This window comes from Zonotrichia albicollis, chromosome 37 (assembly GCF_047830755.1).
Source record: "Zonotrichia albicollis isolate bZonAlb1 chromosome 37, bZonAlb1.hap1, whole genome shotgun sequence".
Classification (NCBI taxonomy): Eukaryota; Metazoa; Chordata; class Aves; order Passeriformes; family Passerellidae; genus Zonotrichia; species Zonotrichia albicollis.
Genome location: NC_133855.1, coordinates 1496307 through 1522728, shown reverse-complemented (window position 1 = coordinate 1522728; position 26422 = coordinate 1496307). Strand labels below are relative to the sequence as shown.

The 26422-nt window shown below is 49.6% G+C and overlaps 1 long non-coding RNA gene across 1 annotated transcript; it reads right to left on the bottom strand.

Moving 5' to 3' along the window:
• Positions 1–301: 301 nt before the first annotated feature.
• Positions 302–25443, bottom strand: LOC141726652 (uncharacterized). The gene is made up of 4 exons (XR_012577732.1): positions 25365–25443; positions 5414–5534; positions 3664–3758; positions 302–2012 (listed from the first exon to the last, which is right to left on the bottom strand). It is a non-coding gene; the product is annotated as an uncharacterized LOC141726652 (long non-coding RNA).
• Positions 25444–26422: the final 979 nt, after the last annotated feature.

Genomic DNA, 26422 nt, shown 5'->3' with positions numbered 1-26422 from the left:
GGAAAGGAGTCCTTCTTGTTCCATAGGCTTCCCCTGGAAACACGCTGAAACCTCTGTGCTTCCAATGTCACTCGGCACCGCCCGGAAAGTCCTTTTGCCGCTTGTGACATCTTCCTTCCATGCCCAGTGCTCTCACCACCGTGCATGGACCAGAGCTGCTTTTAGGGTTGTCTTTTAAGGATGCCTTGTCTCACTCCAAAAAGGCACAGTCTCTGCTTTGGGACATCTGTCCCCCCCATATTTTTCCAACCCCCTGGGGCCGAGGGGTCCCCACGATGAACCCTCCTGGTTCTGAGGCCGTGCTTCCCCCTAAGTGCAGTCTCTGTGTCACAGGAACAAACTGAGTCCATGGCCACAAGAAAAGTCCAGCCAAAAGGCCACTCCAAGCATCTCTCTCTTCACTCAGCCAGTCTTCTCTACGTCCTTCGGGCCAGGTCCTTGTTTCATCTTATCTCTTATCTCCCTTCTTAGTCAGCTCCAAGGAGGATCAGCATTCTTGCAAGGCCCCAATCATGAAAGAAAGGGGTTAAAAATTTCAGTCTCTGCCTGTCTCAGAACGACGATACTCCCACACGCGCTGCTGCTGCGGCCGGCCGGGCTGCACCCTTCTCCCACCTTTCTCCTCCTGGGCCGGCTGCTATCACATTCCGTCTCGCCGACTCTCCCTCTCTCTCCCTCCTGGGGGGGGGAAATGTCTGCCCGATGTCTCTTGGGGCTGCTCCTCCACCCTTCCATCCTTGAGGGCCTTCTCACCCCCATCTCTGTCCAGGCCCCGGGCCTACCGCATGGCTGCCCCTCCCCCGCCCAGCAGTAGCGGCTGGACAGGGGAGGGAGATCTGACCTCTTCTCCTCGACGTCCCAAGAGAGCCTCCCAGGGCCAGAGCTCTGCTTTTTAACCCCTGTGTATTCTCGGAGGTGTGTCCAAACTGCACTGGTCACACAAGGTGCCAATATCAAACTCCGAGCATCCATTGGTTTGACCACAGCCTCCCAGAATTCCCACTTCTTCCTGGTCAAACCACCACAAACCACCACCACCTTCGACAAATGGTGACCCTGAACGCTGACCCCCCTCGTCTCGACTAAAAGAAAAAGGGGGAGAGAGCACGCCACGGTCGAGGAAGTTGGAGCTGGGTCTTGAGCAGCCAGGACAGTGCCGGAATTTTGAAGCACCCTCGGGGTTCACATCGGTGACTCGAGCCATTACGTGCTGCCAGAAGCCTGGAAAGCTGCAAGAGGGCTCACGAAAAATAAAAAGTGGTATGAAAAGGCAAGCAGCATATAAGTTATTAGCCGCGTATCTAGAATGGCAAAAGATAAAGGGGATAAATTTGTTATTAGCCTACGGATACGCTGAAGAAATTTTCCTTAACCCACAAAGGATCTATGAACTCTCAGAACGGAGAAAATTTGGGGATATACTGTGGGAAGCAGTGTTAGAAGATGATAAAACAGCAAAGAAACTAAACAAGCCATGGCAAGTGATGAACCACACACTACTTCAACATATTTCTGAATGCAAACCAGTAGCTGCAGCTCGAGACACCTGCAAAGCTGTCCTACTCCAAACTCGACATGGGCGTAGCGGCAGTAGTGCAGCCGCGGGGGGCCGCCGCGGAAGCCGAGCGTGGCGGGGGACGCGCCGCACCCAGCGCGGAGGAAGCCGCGCCGTGAAGCCTCGTGGGGAGCCGAGCAGCCGCGGGGGGAGCGACCCAACCAGTGGTAGCTGCAACGGAGTCAACCTGCCGGCGAGTAAACAAAGAGCCCAGCGCGGGGGTGTCGGCCCGCTCCGACACACGCGCCGCGGCACGGGAGCGCTTTTTCCAGCGGGTGTGCTTTTCCCTCTGCCCCACAGCCGGCAAAAGCTTCAGTTTTAGAAAATAAACAAACGACACCAAAGGATATCAAGACGTTTCTCACCTAAGTGTTAAAAGGGACTTTTGTTCTTCCTAACAGACTTCAGACATCAGAAGCCCAAAATAACTTAGTCGGTAGAACATCAGACTCCAAAACTGTATTTTGAAAAATTTAAAAATGTTAAAAATATGTTAAAGTGGTTGTAGAAGTAAAATGTAATAAGTGTATTTTTTGTATTCTTTAAGCCTTGTTTAGATGTGATAAATGTAAATGCAAACACTGAATTCAAAAGAATTCTTCTACAGCTATACCTTAAACAAACTTCTCATGTTTAAGTGCATTAAGTGCATTAAGTATAAAAATGCTGCAGCAAACACGTGAAGAAAGTTGTTTTAGCTTAGTATTTTAGAATTAGGCCTGTGAGTTATAGTAAACACTATATTCTATTTCTATAGTAAGTTTTATTTGTTACTAAGTAGTTTAAGTTAAATTATCTATTAAGTGCCATTAAATATTAAATACTGTTGAAGTTTTGTTAAGTTTTCTGTTAAGATTAAAATTATATTAAGTTATGCAGAATTTAAAGTCAGTTAAGTTTTGTTAGGTAAAAGGTTTTAAGTATTTTAAGTCTGAATACTACTGAGTTTAAGTGATGTTAGATAGATTTATGCTTTTATGATAAGCGTTTATTTTATGACTTTTGTGCAAAGTGTTGTTGTGAACATTAGAGAAACTTTAGTTAAAAAACACAATCAGAATCTGCTGTTTGAGAATAGAAAGCAAACTTTCTTTAGCTTATTTTTGTGGGTTATATTAGCACACCTGAGTTTTGTTTGAGCCTTGTAGCACATAGAATTCTTTTTTGTATTTGGTTTATAGCATGTCTTGTAATTAGTGATAGCCTTTTTGGTTTGTTTTCCTGGCTTAGATCCCTTGTAAGAGAGAAACCTTGCGAGCTGAGAGTACTGTTTATAATATAATAGTTGTTAGAATTGCCTATTTTTGTGTTGCAAAGAGTGTGACACAGTTAGCCCATAGAATTTTTTTTTTTTTAAATAAAAACAGGGGAAGTGTTGGGAGTTTGGCTGGCTAAGGATTGGAAAAGTACAAAACCGTGGCTAATTCCAAGTCCTGCACCTGCAAAGACAGCGTGTCCTTGAGGCCTAGCTGTAGTATAATAACAAACAGTGAAAGAGACATGAGAAAAGAGAGATGTAACCCCTAAGGAATGAGGAAGAGTTCATGGTATAGTTTAACCAATAGATTGCTTGGCTTACAGAATATTCATAAGCTTATTATTTGCTGTATAAGTGTTAGATACTTTTTTCAATAAACTGGACCTGAAGGACCTGAGGGACCGGGACTGGACCGGACCTGAGGAACCTGTGATGAACCAACTGGTGTCCTGGTCCCCTCCCTTCGACACTACCCCTCATCCCAAAACCTAACATTGCACAAATGGTTGAGGCATGCACACATAAGGCATCCTTACACCATGATGCCAGCCAAGCTAAGGCTTCAAATAGGGGTGTAGTAGAGGTGCTAGTAGACTCCCAAGTTATTCCCTGACATACACATGAAAAAGGACCTGGCTTTAAATGTAGAGAGATGAGACATTTTCAACAGAATTGTAAAATACAGGCTATTACCAGGGACCTTCTAGGTGTCACAACCACTGTCCTCACTGCCCCCTTGTCCACATGCTTGCCAACACCAGCAAAACTGGTGGTCTGCAGGAAACCCCATACAGACGTGGAAAGGCCCCACACGATGACACCAAATGCGAGGCCGTCCCGCCCTACTCACCCGTACATCCTTGAGAACCAGCACAGCGACCTTCTCAGGTCCATTGGGAGAGCTCGAGCACTGCAGAAGCGAACTCGACAGAAGACAGCTCTGCCCTGGAACCCAAAGGCAGCTGGTAAGAGCTTTTTCAATTCCAGTCCACAATATTTCAACAGGCAAATACGGGCCTGAAGAATGGTGCAGAGACATTTTGATTTTAACCAACACCAGGGAAGGGATGGAGACACTCACTATACTACATGATGTAGTCGCCTTGACATTATGCAGGAGATAACTGTCCAGGCTCTATGCTTAGACCCTCCCCTTTTCATTCCAAAAGGAACAGATATAGCCAGAGACTACCTCCTACTGGACATGATCACCACACCAGCTGATCCAATGGTGATGTGGGCACAGATTACGGGCCGAAATAGACCCGTTCTAAAGTGTGCTTTGTCGTGTAAAGGGAGAAAAAATGTCTTTCACGATTATTATATACAGGACCTGACATCACAATAATTTCCTGCTCTGATTGGCTAAAGGATGGCCCTGGTTCCAACTGCTGGGGAAATTTTAGCCATCAGGAGAACCACTACCAGTTTCTGGAATCAAGACACCATGTGCATGGAAGGTCCTGAGGGCACAGTTGCTACAGTAAGATCATTCATCACCTGGGCACCCATACCCTTTGGGGAAGAGACCTCTTGTCCCAGTGGGGGACAAGGCTAGATATCCTATCAACACCTCAGGGTTTCTAGACGGGGCCACTGAGCAGCGTGCCACCCTTTAGTTAACCAGGAAGACCAACAACCCCATATGGGTGGATCAGTGGTCCCTCCCAGGCAGAAAGTTAAAGGCCCTGCAGTCCCTCGTGCAGGAGCAGCTTTCTGTGGGCCACATTGTACCATCTACTAGCCCCTGGAATGCACCTGTCTTTGTCATACAAAAGCCTGGCAAAGACAAGAAGCGGCTCCTGCAGGACCTTAGGAAAATCAATGAGGTCATTGAGGACATGGGTCCCCTCCAGCTCAGCCTGCCCTCAGCCTCCATGATACCCCAAGATTGATAGATGGTTGTTATAGAACTAAATGACTGCATTTTTGACGCCCTCTTGCGTCCTAATGACAGATCCGTTTTGCCTTTTACATCCCTAAATCGACAAGCACCTTTACAGAGGTAGCAGTGGACCGTATTTCCTCAAGGAATGAAGAAGAGCCCTGCTATTTGTCAATGACTTGGAGCCCAAATTCCCTTACCCATCCGGAAAAGATATCCTAATGGTGTCATTTTTCATTACATGGGCGAAACATTCGTTTGAGCGGAGGCTCAAAACATTTTGGACTTTGAAGTACAAGATGTCATCATGGCGGTACAGGAGAAACGTTTTGATATTGCAGAAGATACATTCCAAAAGACAGCCCCCTGGAAGTACCTCAGTCTAAAAACCACAGAGAGACCCCTCTCACCCCAAACACTGCACCTCAAGGACAGCCCAAAGACTTTGCGAGAACTATACCAACGCTGTGGAAGCAGTTTTGTTGTCGTGGCATGGGAAGCCATGAAGGTGCCTCTGAATGTGCACTCAGGACACTTCCACTGCCATCCCAAAGGGAACACAAAGGACAGGTCTCTGCTTTCAGCACTGCTGAGCTCCTCACCCAGCAATGGAGTCTCAGGAAGAGGAAGGAATTGAGTGCACTAGGGAACCTGGCCTCTAATAAAAGGCATGAAGCCCACAGCCCACATAACCCAGAGCCTTGCATGTCTGTACCTTTTCCTCCTTCTCTCTCCTCTTGTGTCACTTTTCCCATTTTCTCTGTCTGGGAGCTTGGCTTCTCTCTCTCCTGTCTGCAGGTTCAGCCGCACGTGTGACCCTGCAGGAACAGCCTGACCTGCGAGCAAAGTTACATTGTTTCAGAGCGCTGCAGGGCTCCAGCTTGGGGAGGAACTGGGAGCTGGAGACACATGCTCCTCCTTGGGAGAAGCTCCTCCCCATCCCACACAGTGAGGAGTGGGATATCCACCACTGATCCCTCCCATCCAGCAGCACCCCTAAAGTGCTGCTTTTCCCTCCCAGAAATGCCACCCTGAGCTACCAAAGGTGTCCCCATGCTGCCAGGCTGGCTCTGATCCACAGTAGCCCAGCTCTGATCCACCCTGAGCCCAGCAGACACTGGTTCCTTCCTCCCTTCTGGCCCAGATCCTAGCAGAGCACTAAAACTCCACACCAGGAGTGGATTTGGAGGCTACATGGAGAAAGGGGAATTGTTGTTGATTGGGGCAGACAGAATAAAATGCAGCTTCCAAAGAGAAATCAAAGCATCCCACAGGGTACAGCCAGGTACGCTGCACATCAAGGCTGTGTTGGTGTGGAAACACTGTATTAAAAGGAATTTAGGATCACTACTATCTGCCAACAAAAATACACAGAATACATTAAGCTTCCGTTTTAAGTGCAGAAAAGATAGGAAATTCAGAGTGGTTTTCATCAGTTCACCACAAACACATCTCAATGGCCAGCCCAGCACTGGGGTGAAGGGGAGGCAATATTTGGTTGCTACCTCTTTATGGCCTTTCTTCTTCTCCTAATGCAGGAATTTTGCCTGCCCAGGACAGTGAGTCTGCAGGTGAACAGCCACAGAGCTGCTCATAGATGGACAGACAGACCAAAGCTCCTCACCCTCCTCCCTTATGAGGAGGATTCCTTATTTAGCCTTTCCTATCTCTCTTCCTTTTACCTAAAAAGATACCTGGGATAGAGTAACAGCTTGCAGGAGACAGGGAGCATCTCCTACCAAAGGGAAGTGAAGGCAAGGGTAATTATTTTATAGAATAAATACATGTACTCACAGATAAAAACTCTGGTCTTGGGAACAAATGGATCGATCCCTCCCTGTTCAAGACCAAAGAGACATTTCCCTGATCAACGGACCTGGTCCTTCCTGTGTAAGACTGGGAGATTGTCACAATTCAGACAGAAACATTTCAAAGTCTGTAGTCATCCAATAGGTATAAATGCATTTGGAAAGTGCAGGAAAATCCATCTTGGAGGATTTCCTACTAAAACAAGGTTTGCATTTCTGGAAGACTCTCTTTCTCGCCATCAGTCCTGTCCATTGGAAGTTGCATTGGTTGGATATGTGAGAGGACAGGTGTGATATCTCCCCATTTTAGGGGAGAATAGACTACATGTGCCTCCTCCACACTTGGAATGCTTTCCATGGACAGATCCCAAACTCCTCCTGCTCCTTAAATTTGTGATACACAGGACCTTTAATCTCTGTCTATCTATGGGAGCATCCTCCCACGCTGAGAAGTTTGGCTCTGCAGGAATATGGTGCCATCACCAATCTGTGCCCTTTGCTGGTGGTGGAGTGCTGGTCAGAAAGGAGTTTGTAGGATCTCCATGAAAAGGGCAACATCACATCTCCTGTCCCTGGCTCGGGCAACACCAGGACAGGGCTCTGCCAGCAAGGAAAACACGGCCAATGCCAAACCTGCTCTAGTGGGAGACGTCCCTGCCCACGGCAGGGAGGTGGAACAAGGTCAGCTGTGAGGTCCCTTCCAGGCCAGGCTCTGTAGGATGAAATGCCATCGCGAGCTGAACGGGAGGCGGGAGGATGATCCCCTCCTCCGCAGACACCGCCGGGGCCCGGCTGCCTCCCCCCAAAGCCCAAAGCTTTCCTGACTGTGCCACCAGCACTGGGCAGGCCAGGTCACAGCCCCAGCAGTGGCTGTGGCGGCTCTGGGATGTCACACAGCCGGGAATGGCCCCTGACAGGGAGCACAGCACAGCTCCAGCTGCATCCTGCCAGGGGAGAGGAAGGAGGGGAATGGAACCCCATCGAGGAAATCACCCAAAGGGAAAACACAGGAGCAGGCTCCAGAAGGGTGGGGGGCTGGGGGGCCCAGTCCTCTATTCTCAGTGCGAGAAATGCTACTCACTTCCAAAAGCTGTAAAAGGTTTATTAAAACCCTATCAAAAATACAACAGAAGACTGAATAGAGAAAATATGGTGTGCGAATTCCGCACATCGTTCCTGATGTCCAGAATTGCCGAGACAACCCTTGGGGGGCTCGGAAGTCCTGGAAGGTTGCCAGAAGTGCTTGGTTGCTAGACTTTGATCCTGCACGGGATGCCACACCTGTATGAGCATGAGAGGATCACACGGGGATAAGTGGTGAAGGGATAGATTAATTATAGAGTGAAAACACAGGTTTTAGAATCTCGGTACAGGGGGGTTCTAGGAGACAAGATGGAGGAATTAGGGCATGTCCTGTCCTTCTTCTTCTTCTTCTTGTCATCCATCTTTGATGGTGATGGTGGCACTTTGAGATTGGTTCTTACTGAATGTGCACTTGTCAATAAGAGTGAAAGGTATTGGGAGGAAAAGGTAAATATCTTACATGTAGTTATTGGTATAAAAATAAGCGGCCGCCTCAAGGGAGGTCAGTGTGCCCACAGCTGACTTGCTGTGCGGACCTCTGTCAGGCTGGGAGACAACATTGTAGATAGGAATTAATAAACAACACTGAAGAACTGAAAAACCTGAAGACTCCTTTGATCCTTTGGAGCACGGGCTGCCTCAAGGCCATCCAGAGCCTTACCAGGCCATTTCAACAGCTGAGACAGGACAATTGGCGTCTCTGAGTGGGCTACTCCCACCAAGGGGGGGTATTAGCCCTGATGAGCTGAGAGGGCAGCTCCCGACTTGGATGAATTCCTGGGAGAGCACTAATAACTCCTTGGGAGAGAAGCCAGAAAACGGCCGAGAGAGTCTGAAAAAAGCAGCAGCCACTGAGAACATCATCTCTCAGCTTCTGCCGAAGAAGGTTCGTAGCAGAACAGCCCAGATCGGAACCAGAAAGACACTTCTGGATCCATCTCCTGTGACCTGCTGGACGGAGATCGGGAGCCTTCGGACTGCTCTGATGACAGAGATTCGGTGAGAAGGTCAAAAATTAAGTACATGGGGGGCACACTCTCCCAAGAACAGCTCAGAATTTTGTCCGCCTTACAAGGCGTGGCAGACACACATACAGTAGGGATCCCAAAGAAGGAGCTTAAAGAGCTTCTGTTGTGGGTGAGACTCAATTACCCATTTTCAGAGACGTGTCTGCTGTTTGAAGTGGGGTTTTGGCAAGAAATTATTAGATCACACATCTTTATATTTTAGCCACGAAGAAAGACGAGACAGCCTTGAAATTGCTGTCTCCGGCAAGAATTATGTTAGAAGGTATTTCAGTGCAGTCAAAAAGACTGGAAAGGCAACAAGCTGTTGCGGGTCCCTCAGAGGCAGTGGGAGAAGAGCAAGGCTCGAGACAGAGCTTGGCTCTGGCCTCAGCTAGCCAGGGAGAAAAAGCTCTTGAGGAACGGGAGCAGGAAGCAATATCATTGCCTCCAATCCCACCACCCAGAAAGCCGAAGAGATCCCTAAAACGCCCTGAAACCCCAGAGAGTACAGGGGTTTCAGGCTTCGACTCAGGCAATACCATCCTACTCCCAGAAGAGTCGAGGTTTTCTCCTCATGAGCCAAAAGGAGAAGGGACAGGAAAAGCGGCGGAGTCAGAAGGGGGGATCCGAGTGGGAGAGAAGGGGTCGGGGGAAGCGCATCCTCGCGGCGAGCACAGCGGCGCGGCGGCGGTGCAGGCTGGCAGGGGGAGCGCGCGTGAGGAGGTGATGGGAGACACGGGTTCTGGTGCGGCTTTTGCGAGCACAGGGCCGGGAGCGGCGGCTGCCTCAGCCGGCACGGTGCCACAAACACGTGCGAGGGGCAAGGCTCGCAGAACCTCTGGGGAGGGGTCTCAGACCGACGCAGCAGCGTCAGACATGGGCAGTGAATTGGGAGAGGCTGCACAGCCCCAATCGGCCACCGTAGGGAGACGCAGGGGACGCGCGGTTGTGATGTCAGACCCGCAAGTCGGGACGCGGAGATTGGCTCGAATCGCGGAGCGGGCCCGGGTGCCGGCGGGGGGCGGGCTGAGCGCACCGGTAGGAGGAGTGGATACTGCGTCTGAGGAGGAGGAGAGAGAGTCAGGGACAGATCGTAGGGAGGAGACTTCAGAGGCGGAACAGGAGGGAGAGAGTGACCTCAGCTCGGGAGAGACGGGGGGCGGTTCCGAAAGCACGCATGCGCAGAAAGCAGAGTGTGGTCGGGGCCGGGTCTGTTCCCCTGTTATGTCTCGGGCGAGGAGGGGCCGTGCTCGGAGTTCCACATCATAGGGCTCCACCCCCTCTCCAGTCCTAGTGCCTTCAGTCCAAGCCCTTGGGGCCCAAGCCTCTTCCCTCCAAGGGAGACGTTTACGTATTCAAGCTCCATTGTCACCTGAATCAAAAGCCATGCAGACTCGGTCTCAAACAAGATCGCAGGCACGGCAGTCTACCGAACGAGGGGCAGTCGAGGTCATGCCGTCATCAAAGCTGTTCAGTCCGATGACAGCGCCATCTCGTGGGGGGATGACCGAAGTGCCCGACATGCCGGATCTGTTCGGGGGAGCCACAGCGCCATCTCGTGGTGAGACTGCAACAATGCAGGGATTTTTTCCAACAACATATAAAAAGAAAAGTACTTCTAAGAAAACAATGACAATGCAGCAAAGGGATTATCCTTCGACTTCGGGATTTTGCGAAGACGAAAAGAATTTAGATGAAGCACAGCAACAAGGAGAGGACATCATACAGATCACAGCATCGGAAGGTGTTCCGGCGTGGATGCTGTCGGCAGCAGAAGCGGCAAAAAGCTTCTTGCATTCTTTTGATACAGCCAAAAAGATATATCAACAGGATCCTCAAGTTTCCTTTTCGGATTTGGGAGCAAGGCCAAAAACCTCAAAGCAAAGAATGTGGTACAACGAATCACCGATGACCTCCACGACTCCAGTGTTCATGCAGATACTGATGGAGTTTCCAGAGGAGGAATTTCAACAGCCAGTGAAGACGATGGACTGGAAGCGCATCAGAAAAGCGTTGGCAAAGGACAAGCATTTATTTCTGGGTTCAGGAGATTTGACAATTCCGGTGACATACGACGCCCAGGGACAAAATCCGAGATGGGAAAGGATGGGTCACGAAACACTCAAAGATTTAAGGAAGGCAGCTCAAACTTTTGGGCTGGGTTCACAATATTTCAAACAACTATTAAGGGGGACATTCACCATGTACGACCTTACGCCATATGATATTTGAAGCATTGTGGCAATGATTCTCACTGACACAGAGAGTCTCATCTGGGAAAAAAGATGGAGAAAGTATCTTTCAGAGTTGCGAAATAGATATCAAGGTGGACCAAACGCAAATCTCACAGAAGCACAGTTAGCAGGAGAGCCTCCGGATGACAACCCAGTGGAACAAGGAGTGCGGCTTCCACGAAGAGTGTTAAATGACATCAAAGAGGCAGCGCGAATGGCAATCATGCAGATTACGCCAGCAGGAACTCAGGATGTTCCGTTCTCTTGCCTCAGGCAAGGTCCCGCAGAATCATTCATGCCGTTCATCGATCGACTCACGCAAGCCGTGGATCGACAGGCGACGATTGAGGAAGCAAAGAGGCCTCTCTTGGAGAGCTTGGCTTTCGGCAATGCCAACCCGGATTGTCAACGGGTCATTAGTGCCATGCCAGGATGGCCATCCTGTAGCAGATAGGCCTGGCGTTCGGAAGATCTCGTGATGTTACGGGAAGACAGGGCCCCTGCCCCCTTAGATAAGAAAATTAACATAGGAATGTAGTCCCCTGAAGCAAATTCCAGTAACTTTCCACTTGCCCAGCAACTTTCCATCCCTACTAACCATAGATGGTAAAGACAGACCCTCACCTGACGTAGAAGCCCCCTAGACTATAAAACCCCACGGGAAGAGAGAATAAAGGCCTTTGATCCTCCACCACATTGGTGTCCGCGTGTTTCTTAGGCCCGAGCGACCCTGGGGAAGAGGGTCGCCGTGCTGTTTCCTGGAACCAGGCCGCCTGCCTTGTATCAGAAGGCAACATCTGGTGCCGAAAACCCGGGAAGCCGATCAGCGCCCGCGGAACGGGGATTCGCCTGGACGGGAAGCAGCAGCTGCCAGCGGCGGGTTCCGACTGCAGCGTGGGGGACGCCCCGGACCAGCAAGGAACATGGAATCCTATGCAAAGGTCGTATCAGATATGCATGCACAGTTTGGGATAGAATGTAAAATTAAGGATTTATCTCTCGCATTGCCGAGACTGGTTAAGCTTGGGGCTATAGAAAGCCCCACGGATATCCTCCATTCGGAGGTTTGGGATGATTGCACAAAGGTCCTGGCCGAAGACACTATGTTGTCCGGCTCAGGGAAAGCCCTAAAATCCTGGGGCAAAGTTCTCCAGGCTTTACAGAAAGCTCGACAAGAGCAGGAAGCCTGGAAAGCCGCACAAACCTGCTTGCTAGCCCCCCCACAGCCCGGGGTAGGTGCGGCGACACAGACTGCGGAGATTCTTGACCCGGGCGGTCTCGCGGGAGGGGGCGCGGTCGGTGGAAAACCCCCAGAGAGCAGACTCGCCATCGGGGAGGGGAGGACACGCACGGGCGTTCTGGTGGGGGTTGGCGGAGGAGGCGCGGAACGCGGCCAACCCCGCCGGGAGTGGCGCCGGGAGCAGCGGGGACTCCCCGCTGCCATATGGGTTTGAAGATGGCGCCGAAACACATGGTGAGGGCGGAAGTAAGGAGACGGGGGGCGGAAATGCAGTCAGCGCGCTCCAGAACGCACGCGCGGGAGAGCGGGGGGAAGGGGCGGCCCCCGCGGTATGGCGTAAGACCAATCAAAGCGCTCTATTCAAATTAAGTCCTTATAGGGCAAGAACCTCCCCCAGCAGGAGGTGAGGGACCCCAGGGGGAGGTAACGGCCCGACCCCCGCAGGAGGGGGCGGGGTCGGAGCCAGGGAAAAAGGCAGAGCAGCCCGGAAGTGCGGACTCACTCTGCTTCCGGCTCTGACTCTGACTCGGTCTGGGACGAGGGGGAGTCAGGGAGTTCGGATTCAGAGAGTTTGGATCTGGATTCTAGCTTTAACAGAGGGAGATCAGCGGCATACAAGGTTTCTAGTTGCAGGGCTCCCGCATGGGTGAAGGGGTCATTAGAGAAAGACCGGACTCCGCTTACAGATTGGCAGAAAATAAAGATGTTTTGCGCGGAGTGGACCCCGTCTGCAAACCTGGTGCTCCCAGTCCGCGTGAGGGGAACAGGCGATAACCAACAAAGGACTTACTCCCCTGTAAACCCAAAGGAAATCCAGGCAATAATCAAAGCGATTGCAGACAAGGGAATTAATTCTGCCATGGTTACCACACTCATTGATGGTGTTTTCGGAGGGGATGATATGTTGCCTTTTGATATTAAACAGACGTGTAGAATGATTTTTGATGGCGTGGGGATGATCGTTTTTAAACAGGAGTGGGAAGATCAATGCACAAAGGAGCTGGCCCAAGTGACAGGACCTAACCATCCACTGCATGGCTCCAGCATACAAAGACTCATGGGCAGAGACCCCACTATGATCACCCCCCAGGCACAGGCTGAGGGCTTGCAGGCTCATGAGGTTATGACAACCACCCGTGCTGCCCGGGAAGTTATCCGTGCAGCGGCTAAAGTAGTAGCCAGTCCATCCCCATGGTCAACTATCAAACAGAGTGAGAGTGAGAGCTTCACTCAGTTTGTGGACAGGCTTCAGGCAGCATTGGACTCCTCCTCGTTGCCGTCGGAGGCTAAGGGTCCCGTGCTGGCAGACTGCCTGCGCCAGCAGTGTAACTCTGCCACCAAGGACATTTTAAGGTCACTGCCACCTGGGTCTAATACAGCAACCATGATTAAGTACGTTGCAAAGGAAGAGCATCTGGCTCCCATCCAAGCAACAGTTCACACTGCAATAACCAGTGTGATGGCATGCCTTAAGTGTGGCCAGGCAGGCCACCTGGCAGTGAACTGCCCCCAGCCAAGGCCCCTATCAGCAGCTGCTCTGCCACGCCAAGGGGGACTTAAGGGACCGTGCTGGGCATGCGGGAAGAAGGGGCACTTGGCTAAGGAATGCAGATCCAGGCTTCAGGGAAACGGGAGGGGGGGGGACAGCCGGGCCGTGTCCAGCCCCCTCCCACCTGGAATATGCAGCGGCCCAGCTACAGCAACCCCCAGTGGGGCAGGGGACCTTCATATCCTATCCCCCCACAGGGAGTAGCCAATTTTGCATCCCTGCCTACGGTGCAATGACAAAGCTATGCAGCACCCTCAGCACCCTCGCACCCCCCACTGCCACAACCTGCGCCGGTGGTACAGAGCCAGCAGGAGACGCCCCAGAGCGGGATCCCTGGGTGGCCCTGGCTATGAAAATAGGGAGGGAACCCTTGATGGTGTGGGGAACATGCCGGCTTTATGGCAGTCAGGATTCCCATGTCATAGGGTTACAGTTCTGGGCGGACACGGGTTCAGACTGCACGATTATTCCCCAAGCACATTGGCCCAGACATTGGCAATTCAAAGAAGTCCCTCCAGTGAATGGAGTGGGAGGGCAGTCTCGGGCATGGAAAAGCACCCAGCTGGTGGCTATAACACTCCACACGAAAAAGGGACCAGAACAGACAGTTGCGATCCACCCATACATACTGCAAAATTCTCCACCCCTGTTAGGAAGGGACATTCTTTCCATGCTAGGATTCCGGATTACAAATTTATCCTAAGGGCCACTGCCGTACACCCTCCGCTGCTGATCAAATTGACCTGGAAATCATCAGACCCCGTATGGGTTGAGCAGTGGCCCCTGACAGAGCCTCGAGCAGCAGCCTTACTGGAACTGGTCGACCGCAAGCTGCAAAAGGGTCACATAGAACCCTCCATCAGCCTCTGGAACACCCCTGTATTCGTGATCCCCAAAAGGTCCGGAGAAGGCTATCGTCTCATCCACGACCTGAGAGAGGACATGCTCATAGGACGTCCTCGTGACACGTACATGCCCTTCCCAGAGGAAAGTGACAGACCACCAAGCCGCTTGGCAGCGCCCGAGAGACCCGCACGGGTGAGACCCAAGCATCAACGGTGTTATCTGTGTGATTTTGCTGTTGGGGCTTGTTGCCAGAGGACAAGCCAGCCCAGATCACTACCCCCACCGGCCTTTCATGTGGGTCATGCAACACCTTAGTAGCGACAAGGTGCTCAGGGAAGTCACCACATCAAATGCCCCATCCTTCGTGCTCCGCATCACCGACCTGTTTCCAGGACGACCAAAGGTAGACCCCAATTCCCCACACGCCACACACATGTACCTATGCTACTGGTTCCCAGCCTCAAACTCAGGAAAAAGCTACTGCAATTACCCAGGGTGGGGATATTGTGGGCACTGGGGCTGCAAAACCATAGTTACAGATGCCAGACCGTCTGGGCCTGGGTGGGATCCACAAGAGCCCAACAAATTCTTACAGTTCACCTTGGCACCCAGTGGCTGCAAAACACCCGTTTTCCTCCAGGGAAACTTTTATCGCAATCACCATAAAATCCCAAAAATTCGAAAATGCACTAGCTATAACATGACAGTCTTGCAGCCACATCACCACAGTTGGGCCATAGGCCGAACGTGGACAGTTGTCCTTCAAGGGTCAAAAGAGAGAGTAAATGTGCGAATTATCAGGCTCCAACCGTCGACGCCCCGAGCGGTCAGACCGAACAAAGTGATTAAAAGCGTGCCGAAAGGGAAAAACGCAACCTACCCTAAAACCCTACCCACTAGAGTTAGCAAAGTCCCAACCGGCCATGCGGAAGTCTTTCAGACAGATCGCGCCACCAGGTCGGACTCAGACCCAATCCTTCGTATGTTAGAAGCTACCTTTATATCCCTGAATGAATCCAACCCTAACCTAACCGAATCCTGCTGGCTTTGCTACGATGTCAAACCTCCCTTTTATGAAGGAATCGCTTTAAACACTCCCTTCAGTTACTCCACAGCCGATGCCCCTCACCAGTGCAGATGGGAAACCCCTCGCAAAGGGATTACCCTGAGCCAGGTCACAGGCCAGGGCAGATGCTTTGGCAATGCAACATTAGCTAGGCGGAAAGGCAACGTCTGCACCAAAGTTGTCAAGCCTAACAGAAAAAACAATAAGTGGGTGGTCCCATCCGCACCTGGAATGTGGGTTTGCCAGCGATCTGGAGTGAGTCCCTGTGTGTCCCTTGCCAAATTTGATGACTCTAACGACTTTTGTGTCCAAGTTCTGATTGTTCCTAGGGTCCTGTACCACTCAGACGAAGAGGTGTACCACCTTTTTGAGGAACCCAGCCGGCTCCACAAAAGAGAAATAATAACAGGTGTAACTATCGCGATGTTGCTCAGTTTAGGAGCGGCAGGAACGGCAACGGGTGTCTCAGCCCTAGCGACCCAGCACCAAGGGCTGTCCCAGCTGCAAATGACAATCGATGAGGACCTGCAAAGGATCGAGAAATCCATCTCCTTCCTGGAGAAGTCAGTCTCCTCTCTCTCGGAAGTGGTCTTGCAGAACAGGCGAGGTCTGGACCTCCTGTTCATGCAGCAAGGGGGCCTGTGTGCTGCCTTGAGAGAGGAGTGCTGCTTCTATGCAGACCACACAGGAGTCGTAAGAGACTCCATGGCAGAACTCAGAAACAGACTGGCTCAGAGGCAGAAGGACAGGGAAGCCCAACAGGGCTCGTTCGAGTCCTGGTTCAATCAATCACCATGGCTAACCACTCTGATTTCTACCCTAATAGGTCCAGTGGCATTGCTGCTTCTGGCGGTTACCTTCGGACCTTGCCTGCTGAACAAGCTGGTCTCATTCATTCAGGCCCGCCTGGAACGGGCCAACATCCTGTTCATCGGCCGGCGAATCCAACCAGGGAACACTGCCAGCCACAAGTCCTAACCTTGACTGGCGAAAACTTATTCAGATTTACCAAACCCCCTTTTCCTTATCGAACTACAACCTTATACCTCATTTCAGTATATGACTACCTCATTCATTTGTGAAAAAGGGGGGGAAGATGTAGCAGGTAGGGCCTGGCGTTTGGAAGATCTCGTGATGTTACGGGAAGACAGGGCCCCTGCCCCCTTAGATAAGAAAATTAACATAGGAATGTAGTCCCCTGAAGCAAATTCCAGTAACTTTCCACTTGCCCAGCAACTTTCCATCCCTACTAACCATAGATGGTAAAGACAGACCCTCACCTGACGTAGAAGCCCCCTAGACTATAAAACCCCACGGGAAGAGAGAATAAAGGCCTTTGATCCTCCACCACATTGGTGTCCGCGTGTTTCTTAGGCCCGAGCGACTCTGGGGAAGAGGGTCGCCGTGCTGTTTCCTGAAACTAGGCCGCCTGCCTTGTATCAGAAGGCAACACCATCCTTGGCAGAGATGGTGGAGGCATGCAGCAAGGTGGGGACACCTCAGCATGTCATATCGATTGTGAAGAACGAGTTAAGAGAGGAATGGGAAGAACAGATAAAGGGACACTCAGAGAGACAATCGGAAGACAAGGCATTGGAAAGGATGCTGGAAAAAATACTTCATCAACAGAACGAGAACACAAACAAAGTTCTTGCAACAATGCAGAAGAAGAGCAATACCCCAGGAGGACAGTGTTACAAATGTGGGGCGTCTGGACACATGCAAAAGAATTGTCCACAGACACATACACCAGCGCAAAAAGCAGAAAGGCCAATTTGTGCATGGTGTGGAAGAGGAATACACTCTGTAAAAGAATGTTATTCTCAGTCAGACGTGGAAGGAAATCCTTTATATTACCTCTGAAGAAAGACTATTTTGATTGGGCGATGCAACAATCGAAAGACTTGTTAATCGCATTGTTAGCTTCTCCAGGAACTTGCATAATCCATTTTCCACAGCATAGAATACTGCAATCACAAATATGTTACAGAGCAAAACCAAGAAGAGGTGAAGAACCTTTGGACGGGATCACAGTGTTCACTGATGGCTCAGGGAAGACACACAAGTCGGTGATCACGTGGAGAAACTCAATGACAGGGGATTGGGATTCAGATGTAAAGACAGTCCAGGGCTCTCCACAAATCGTGGAGTTGGCAGCTGTTGTCCGAGCGTTTCAGTTGTTCGAACAACCTCTCAATCTGGTCACAGATTCCGCATATGTTGCGGGTGTGGTCAAACGATTGGAAGGTTTGCTCTTGAAAGAAGTCAGTAATGAGGTTTTATACTCATATCTGGCGAGCTTGAAAGTGTTGCTAGAGAGCAGGGAAAGAGAATATTTTATCACAAGCATTAGAGCGCACACAATGCTTCCGGGGTTTCTAGCGAAAGGGAGTGCTTGGGCGGACAGGTTGACAATGCCCATTTTGCAAACACTTCCAGACATTTTTGAGCAGGCAAGATTGAGTCACATGTTCTTTCATCAAAATGCACAGGCGCTGATGGAATCTTTTCGCCTCACAAAGAGTCAGGCGAGGGAGATCATTAGTGCTTGTCCAGACTGTCAGCTTGTGCAGCCACCTTCTTCTACAGGAGCAGTCAACCCACGGGGACTGCAAAGTCTTCAATTGTGGCAAGCTGATGTCACGAAGTATCCATCCTCTGGGAGGCTCAAAAATGTTCATGTTTCAGTAGATACATTCTCAGGTGCAGTCTTTGCTTCAGCACATGCAGGGGAAACAGCGGACCATGCTTGTCGGCATTTTCTGCAAGCATTCGCATCATTAGGTGTGCCTCAGGAGATAAAAACAGACAATGGTCCAACATATACAGGCAGGGTGCTTGACAGATTCCTGAAAAGATGGGGCGTCAAACATACATTTGGTATTCCACATTCACCCACAGTTCAGGCAATCATTGAAAGAACACATCACACCCTGAAGTCCCTTCTGGACAGACAAAGAAGGGGTGAACCAGAGGCAACACCTCACATGAAATTAAATAAGCCGTTGTATGTGTTGAATTTCCTAAATAGTTCGTCCTCAGAACCTAATCCACCAATCATGAGGCAGTTTTTGAACAGCACACAGGCAAAGCTCAGAGAAAATCCTTTAGTTTTGACCAGAAACCCAGAGACAGGACAAATAGAGGGCCCTTTCAAACTAATCACTTGAGGCAAGGGTTTCGCTTGTGTTTCCACAGATCGAGGTCTGAAGTGGGTTTCAGCGCGACACGTGAAGCCATTTCGAACGCGAGAGCAGGAGAACACTGATCCGAGAAACAAAGAGACGAGTACTCCGACAGAAGTCGAGGCGCAGACTGCAGAAGACGACTCAGAAGAGAAATAAAAGAACTAAAGACTTTGGGGATTTTTCCTTTGGGGTCTTGAATGAAAACATAACAATGATTTCGCACGAGAGTGAAGTCATGAGCTTCACAATGCTCATGTGCATCATTCTTTCATTCATTGCAATAAGCAATGGGGCAAATTTACCCACTGATCAACCAAAACAAAATGTGTGGGAGGCTTTAGCTCAAGCAGTGAATTTGGAGAGTATTTGTTTAACACATTTGAGGCCAGGGAGACCATTTTTAGCATGCATGGTTGGATTGCCAGTGGACGAATGGCGAATTCCAGGACACTCCGCAGTTAACATCTCGCAGGTCATTAAAGATCCTGTGAAGGAGTGGTGTGCTTGGACACATCTTCTTCCTTTGGCTTCTGCAGAACTTCAGGAATTGGAGATTTTTGGGTCCATGACAATGGAACTCTGCATGCAGTTTGAAACTCCAAATGTCACAAAGACAAACAAAACTATTGATGTAACTCCCAATCATGAATTCTATAAAAACGCATCAGCTTGGTGTAAATACAGAAGGAAAACTGCCAAAGGATCAATCCAAGTCCCAGTGCAATTGCCACGGGGTTTGTTTCTAATTTGTGGGGACAGAATTTGGCACGGCATTCCTGCTAATGCCAGGGGAGGTCCATGCTGCATTGGGAAAATTTCAATGTTATCGCCAGATTTGAAATTGCTAAGAGAGAAAAAACACAAAAAAAAAGATTATTACAACATTATGCGGCAGATTGCAACGACAGAATATATACTTGGGACAAGGCAAGAAGAATTGCTACAGCAATCTTCTCACCTCAAACAGCATCGGGGGTGGCCTTGACACAACTCAACCACATGAGTTGTTGGTTGAGCAAACATGCTCAATCTGTGTCTGTCGCATTGAGTGACATGTTAAAAGACATCGGTAGTGTAAGACAGGCGACTCATCAAAACAGAGCGGCGATCGATTATCTATTGCTCGCTCATGGACATGGGCGTGAAGAATTTGAGTGGATGTGCTGCATGAATCTCTCAGACCATTCAAGATCAATTCATGAAAGTATTGAGAAAATAAAAGACAGCATAAATAAACTTGGCGAGATCACAGGATCTTGGATCGATGATCTGGCAGGATTTTTTGATCTCTCTCCCGTATGGAGAGGAATTTTAAAGATAGCATTATATGTCTTAATAATTCTCTTAGTCCTCATGCTTGTTATCCCGTGCATCCTTTTATGTATAAGGCGTGTCATGAGTCAGGTAGCGAAAGAAGTGCTTTTAGTGCAAACAGAAGGGGGAGATGTCGGAATTCCGCACATCATTCCTGATGTCCAGAATTGCTGAGACAACCCGTGGGGGGCTCGGAAGTCCTGGAACGTTGCCAGAAGTGCTTGGTGGCTAGACTTTGATCCTGCACGGGATGCCGCACCTGTATGAGCATGAGAGGATCACACGGGGATAAGTGGTGAAGGGATAGATTAATTATAGAGTGAAAACACAGGTTTTAGAATCTCGGTACAGGGGGGTTCTAGGAGACAAGATGGAGGAATTAGGGCGTGTCCTGTCCTTCTTCTTCTTCTTCTTGTAATCCATCTCTGATGGTGATGGTGGCATATTGAAAATGGAGGGAGAGACCCATCTTTCTTGATCAGCATCTGACTCCGTTTCTTCACTCAAACCATCACTTTTTATAACCGTGTTAATTAAGTTCATGCATATTGCAAACCCGAGCTCACAATAGGTCAGAGATAACATACCAACTCCTCCTTATGTTTCTAATACCAAGATTTGGGTTCTCAAAATTATTTTTGCTTTCCCAAAACAGCCAAAGATAGAACATCCACTTGTTAAGAGAAAGCTGCCTGAGAACTCTGGTATGCAAGGTTCTCAAGGCCTTCATGTTTGTCACTTTTACTTGTAATTAAAAACAACCTGAGAACCTCTGCTGTTTACAGAAACCGGCTGTGAGAATCTGTCCCCCACAGCTGCCTTCCAAGCCATTTCTGAAAAAATCTCCAACAGTGGCACTTTGAGATTGGTTCTTACTGAATGTGCACTTGTCAATAAGAGTGAAAGGTATTGGGAGGAAAAGGTAAATATCTTACACGTAGTTTTTGGTATAAAAATAAGCAGCAGCCTCGAGGGAGGTCAGTGTGCCCATGGCTGACTTGCTGTGTGGACCTCTGTCGGGCCGGGAGACAACATTGTAGATAAGAATTAATAAACAACACTGAAGAACTGAAAAACCTGAAGACTCCTTTGATCCTTTGGAGCACGGGCTGCCTCAAGGCCATCCAGAGCCTTACCAGGCCATTTCAACAGCCGAGACAGGACACGTAGTGCAGTTCCACATGGTTTCTCAGGGGCTCCTCCTGGGCTCTCGACCCACCCCTTTTATCCCAGCTATCTTTATGAGCCACAGCTGCTGCCCAGCTAAGGACTTCGCAGCTGTGACTCATTTAGAATCGCTAGGACCCACTAATCCAATAATCCAATACATAGGACTCTCACTACATTTCAGTTGTTGTATTCTTATTGCTATTATAACAATACATATATTCAGGCCCCCACAGTGGAGCTAACCCTTACCAATCCCTGGAGACCCTAAGAATGTACTGGGAAAAACCTGAGGCTCTAAATGACCCATGGAAAGCCCCAAATGGGATATATTGGATTTGTGGACCAAAGGCTTACAGCAACTGCCCTGTAGATGGAAAGGATCCTGTACATTAGGGATTATACAACCCTCCTTCTTTGTACTACCAAAATTCAAGAGTAACCTGTTAGGAGCACCCTTGTATGAAAACCTGAACAGAGAAAAAAGAGAATTAAAACTCGAGTTTGCAAGGGCAGGAGGGGACCAAAAATGGGGAGAAGAAGAATGGCTAGCAGAAAGAATAATAGATTATTATGGGCCAGCCACTTGGGCTCAAGATGGAAGCTGGGGATATAGGACCTCGATTTACCTACTGAACTGATTGATTAGACTACAAACAGCGGTAGAATCACTCCTCGGAGGCCCTGGACTTGTTCAGCCGGCAGCACACTCAGGTGCAGGCCTTTGTGTATCAGAACAGAATAGCCTTGGACTATTTGCTGGCCGAAGAAGGGGGTGTGTGGGGAAAATTCAATGATTCAGAATGCTGCATTGAGATTGACAATTACAGAGAAACCATCAGAGGTTTAGCAGCAGAGATCAAAAGGGTGGCTCGTGACCCAGTCCAAAAATGGGATTCCATCCTTCAAGCCTCATGGTGGGACCAGGTGCTTGGAGGGGGAACTTGGTGAAAGAAAATAGGGTTCATGATATTGTGTTCATTAGCTGGGTTATTGTTTCTACCTTGCCTTTTTCCATGTTTTATCCGACTAATCCACTCAGTTATTCAAAGCATGCAGGTTGCTGTGGCAGACCTGGAATTGGCTACAGGAGAGGTTGGGCAACTTGAGAAAACAGCCAAGATATCAAAAAAAACAAGATTAAAGAAAGAAGACAAAAAGGGAAAAGCTTCCAAAGTTTTGGCCAGATTTGAAGCCCAGACACGGATGAGTAAGATAAATGAAAATTTATACAAGTAGGGGGAGGACTGTGAGATACAAAGCTGTGTTTCGTGTCAGGTACATACAGGCAATGTGTGTATTTGTGATTGCAATATGGAGACCAACAATGGGACACTTGCCAATTCCAATAATAATTGAGGAAAGTAAGGCATGGAAGAAGGCTTTTGAACCTATCTTTTGTTTGCAATTAATCTTGGTTGATTTAGGAGCATTTTTGAATGAAAGCGTTAAGGATATTGGTCTTTGCTTGTAGTTAATCCTTAAAGAGTCTTGCAATAATAACCTTTGGAAGTGTAATTTTAGACTATTGCTTATACCCTTGAAACCATAGCTTTGGAATATATAAAAAGGAAATTTGCTCATCTCACGCCTTAATAAAGCAGAGAAAAGCAGCTTGAGAAAGGAAGATGAACATGACCTCAAGGATTTATAGTTTCTACGAAGGAAAGCTGGACATCACTGTTATGAGATGTATAGTCTCTGCAATTAAAAGGTGGAACCATATCTGGGGAGCTGGACTCCACCAGATAAGATTCATCTTTCTTCTTTCGGAAACTGGACCACCACCATCTGGGGATACTCCTTTTGGGATACATCCTGAGAAAAACCTAATCACAATAGTGTATGGAATTGTGATGTAAAAATTTGGAATAGAAACTGCTGATGAGCAAAAATTAGAATAGAAACTGCTGAGAAAGCTTATGTGTACCCCTATAAATAGCTGCTAGCCTCAACTATTGGTGTGCAGTTGGAGGGAAAACTTCCCCCACTGTACCCAGCGTTGTATTGCTCATATTTACCATATAATATAATAAATTGATTGCTGCTTGAATATTGGCCTAGTCAAGCTTCTCATTTATAACAGCCACAGGGCAGGGACACCGTGGCACAGCCTGGGCTGCACAGGGCACAGGCATGTGCAGCAGCTGCAAGACAGCCCTGCAAGAGCCAACTTGGGCAGCACTTTGGCCATGGCTGCTGGGCCTGGGCCTGAGGCAGGAGCAGGAGACAAGTGACCCTTGCAGGCCTGGGGCCTCATTGCCTCCTTGTCCCTGCTCAGCAGCCTGGCAGGGGCCGCCCCATGCTCCTGCCCTTGCCATTGCACATCCCCACATGCCAGTGCCCATCCCGGCAAGAGCCCTGAGCAAGGAGGGAGGGACAGCATCTGCCTGGCCAGGGGCTGGGGCTCAGGCCTTGGCCCTTGGCATTCCTCAAACACATCCAGCTTTGCTCAGCACCAGAGACACCTTTGCCTTGTTTGTTCCCAGCTGTCATCACTGCCTCCACTGTTCTGCTCTAACTGGAACCAGGGGACACTTTCTCATTTGTGTCCCTCAGTGGGACCCATTAAAACTACAAGAAGTTCAGTTTCAATTAAATTTTGAGTTCTTGAGAAGTTTTTTGAAGACACTCTCAGGGACTGAGCCTGATGTAAACAACATCAATGCCCTGTGAGAATCATTAAAATTTTCCTAGTCCAGTTATGGAGAAAGATTTCAAAGAAGTTGTAAGAAATACACATTCCTATTTTTAAAGGATGTATTTTATTTTATTTCTCTTTACAGCAGAGGCGATTGCAGCATTCTGTGATTGATATTGACCCAGGGTCTCTCCTCAGCAGCTCTGGCCTGCTCACAGAAGCTGTGCCTGGAGCTCTGACCCAGTGTGGACAACCTTGCTCCACATTGCCCAGCCCCATCCTGTCTGTCCACACTCCCCTGGGCCCTGCTGTGCTTGCAGAGCTGGCTGCACTCAGCCTAAGAGGGGTTTTCATTTTTTTGGGGTTTTTTGAATCAATCTGAATCTCCTGAGTTTCCCCACTGCAAACAGACACACTGCTCAGGTGTGTGCCAGCCCCAGGTGCCATCAAAGCCACTGCAGAGCTGCCCTGGGCCAGCTGTGAGGGTGGATCATCAGCCCAAGCTGCACTGGGCCCCTGCAAGGGGCTGTGGCCATGGGCACTGCACCGACCCCACTGCTGGGTTTGGCTGCCACGGCCACCGTGAGAAATTAAACTGTCCTTGGAAACACTGGGGAGGACTGGGACATACTGGGGAACACTGGGAACGCTGTGGGACACACTGGGACATACTGGGAGTTACACTGGGGAGGACTGGGACAAACTGGGCACTCTGGGGACATTGCGGAGAAAATTGGGGACACCGGGGCATCTTGTGGATGACACTGGGAGGAACTGGAAACGAGTGGGAATGAACTCAGGTGTATTGGGAGGGACTGGGCTGTACTGGGAGGGATTGGAGGGGCACTGGGGTCGTACTGGGCTCTGCTTGTGATGAACTGGGCTGTGCTCGGAGGGACTGGAGGAAGGTGAAAGGGCTGTTCCCACCTCCACCTCATTCCATTTGCCGAGGCTCCCGCCCTTCACTGTCTTTAGCCAATCAGCAGGGCTCGTCGTCTGGGGGCGGAACCTAGATAGCTGCCATATTTTATTTTTGCCTACATCTTCCATCATGCCCCTCGGACGGATACAGCTCTGATGGAGCCAGGACTACAATACCCGTCATGCCCCGCGCTCCACACAACCCCGCAACATGCCCCAACTGTCCCGTAAGTGTCCCTCAGACCCTCCAGGATCCCTCCGTGCTTCCTTAGCGCACATTCGGTACCCCCCAAAAGCGTCCCCGGACCCCCTGAGTGCTCCCAACCCCACAGATGCCCAGTACAGCCACTTCTGGGAATTCATCTCCTCTCATCGCGGCGGCCCCAGAGCCCCTCAGAACACAGTCCCATGCCTGAAACTCCTCCCGTGCCCGGCACCCTAAGGAGCCCGGGCAGAGCTTCCCGAGCTCCCCTGCAAGGGCTCCCGAGCTGTTTAGGTTCCCCCGAGGATCTCAAGTCGCGGCTTGGACGCAAAAGTGTACCCCAAGAGCATCCCCGAACCCCCAAACATCGCGTTCGAGCTACTTCCGGGACTACAGCTACCATCATGCTCCGCGGCGCTCGTCCAGTGCTACTCCAGCCGTGACTCCACCTCCCGTCATGCCCCGCGCCCCACCAAGAGCCATTGCAGCTGCGCTTAGAACTCCCATGATGCTCCACGGCCCCCTTAAACCATATGATCCCAGCGCCTTCAACTCCCATCACCTTCCACACCCCAGAGAGCCCTGTTCGAGCCTCCCAAGGGCCCGCCCGGACCCCGAAGGGCCCCAAATTCCTGTCCCTGACCTCCAAGGTCCCCCCTGGACCCCCAAGTGCTCCCCCGGACCCCGAACTTTCCATCAGAATCCCTGAGTGCCCCTCCAAGTGCCCACTCGGCTCCCGCAAGTGTCCTCCAGACCCTCAAGTTCGCTCTGAATTCCCTCCCCAGACCCAAAACTGCCCCAGATGTGCCCAGAAATATCTCCAAGGACCCCAACGTACCCCCTCTTGACACTGTATGGTAAAAAGATTATAAAAAAGATGACAAAAAGAGTACATATAAAACTAATTATAAGAAGGAGGAATAAATAAATAACTAATAGAGCTTAATTAATTAATGAAGGGAATTTTGTTACATATAAATATTGAGCATTACTTTTCTTGGCTGCTAAACCTGTATTGGTTTTTATATAAATATAAAACCTAGGTTTTAGAAACGAATACTCTTGTTAGAAATATAAATAAATATAATTAATATATAAATAATGAAATATTACCTAAATAATGTGTTACAGAATAAAAAGAAAATAATAAATTTCATTAACATTTTTGAATGTTTTGTGATGTCAGTCCCAGGTGCATGATGTCAGACATGGTGAGGCTGGGGGTGAGGAGCAGCTTGGCCAAACAGGCTCAGCCTGCAAGGGGCTCATTCTTCTCCCTGCCCAGACCTCCTAAGGAGACATTCAGCATCCAGATCACTTGGGGAGTGCTTCTATCCCCTCTTCTCTGAAATATAAAGAGAAATATATTCTCTTGACTAAAACTGTAAATCCTGATGTGCACTTTGAAATCTTCCTCCTGAAGAGAACTCCAAACTGACTCCAATCCCTGCACAAGCG